General features: G+C 36.5%; 1 long non-coding RNA gene across 1 annotated transcript; it reads right to left on the minus strand.

Moving 5' to 3' along the window:
• Window positions 1-258: 258 nt before the first annotated feature.
• Window positions 259-1,078, minus strand: LOC133920463 (uncharacterized). Its single transcript, XR_009910102.1, has 2 exons — window positions 968-1,078; window positions 259-679 (listed from the first exon to the last, which is right to left on the minus strand). It is a non-coding gene; the product is annotated as an uncharacterized LOC133920463 (long non-coding RNA).
• Window positions 1,079-1,333: the final 255 nt, after the last annotated feature.

The raw sequence follows: 1,333 nt of genomic DNA on the forward strand, positions 1-1,333 counted from the left end.
ACTCCTGCTACGCGAACTCATGGATGCTGCGAAAGAGCTTGATCTCTGAGATCCGTATTGAAGTTGAGATAGAACCTCTTGCTTAGTTAATAGAGCTGCCTGGGTCAAGCAAGAAATCATCGTTGATTGATTGTACACGACGAGCTGGTGTGCCCGCTGGATTATTATTCCCTCCCCGAGTCGATTCATATCATATATGCTTAAGATATCACTCAAAGTGATACGTATACAGGCAAAAGTATTTGCAAACTCGCAGGTAACTGACAAGGGATCAGATTAAGGGTTTTTTCGAGAGTTCGACCAGATGCAATACACTTGCAAAGTCACAAATAAATGAATACAAAATTGCACGATAATGACATGCATGCATGGTTCGCACGTGTTATTACATTCTTGACAGCAGAAACTCTTCTCAATGATCATATCCAAATAAATGAATGCTGTATATATTAACCTATAATTGTTATACAAACCAGCGATGTCGTCATGTGGAAGAGTACAATTTACAACACCGTAAAGGGCAAAGGTCAGATAAGTTATATCATAGTTAGGTTAAAGGCATTTGTATTCACGTGTAGAAATTGAATTCATTCCAGAAGAAGTTAAGATAGGTGGTATACAAAGCTATCAGGTACAAAAAGCCGCTTCCTACAGCCTTGTGTTGTTCTTGCAACATCACCTGCACAAACATGTTCGTTCACATTGTGAGATGTTGCCCGGCAAAATTCATTGAAGTGCAATCAGTTAATGATGCAATCCAAACTGACGTGACACATCCAAGAAAAATGGCAGGTATTGAGCCCATAGAAGTTGCAGGCCATCATTCCCATAGGGATTTTTATAAGGAAGTTGTGAGGGGAGGCCCCTACCTAGATTTTATGAAAAGATCATCCCTATGGGGATCAATATGTTAAAGTAAGGAATATGAGCAATTCAAGTTTATAAATACCATCTTAATTAATCATACCTCACAAATAATATGAACAATTCTTCATCAGTTATTAATTGCTCCAAGTTAGATTCTTCTTTCCAAAGCAGTCAAACCTCCGACATCTTTAATTGTTGTCCTTGCACCCCTGTAGAAAGGATCATAAAAGTTTATTTGAAAAAAAAATCACTCTCATCTAAGTACTTTTGCTGTAGAGGCAAATGAGGGTGCTCATAGAATTAAGGATGTAACACAGTGCGTTTTAGCATTTAGAAAAATAGTCAAAATCCACTCCTTTTAAAAAAATTCTAATTATTAAACCAACATAAAATCAAGGAATATATATACACACACATATAAGTATGTATATATTCAAATATATTATTTTGGCTAAGTATTTCAGAG

The sequence above is a fragment of the Phragmites australis genome, chromosome 6, assembly GCF_958298935.1.
Source record: "Phragmites australis chromosome 6, lpPhrAust1.1, whole genome shotgun sequence".
In the NCBI taxonomy this organism is placed as follows: Eukaryota; Viridiplantae; Streptophyta; class Magnoliopsida; order Poales; family Poaceae; genus Phragmites; species Phragmites australis.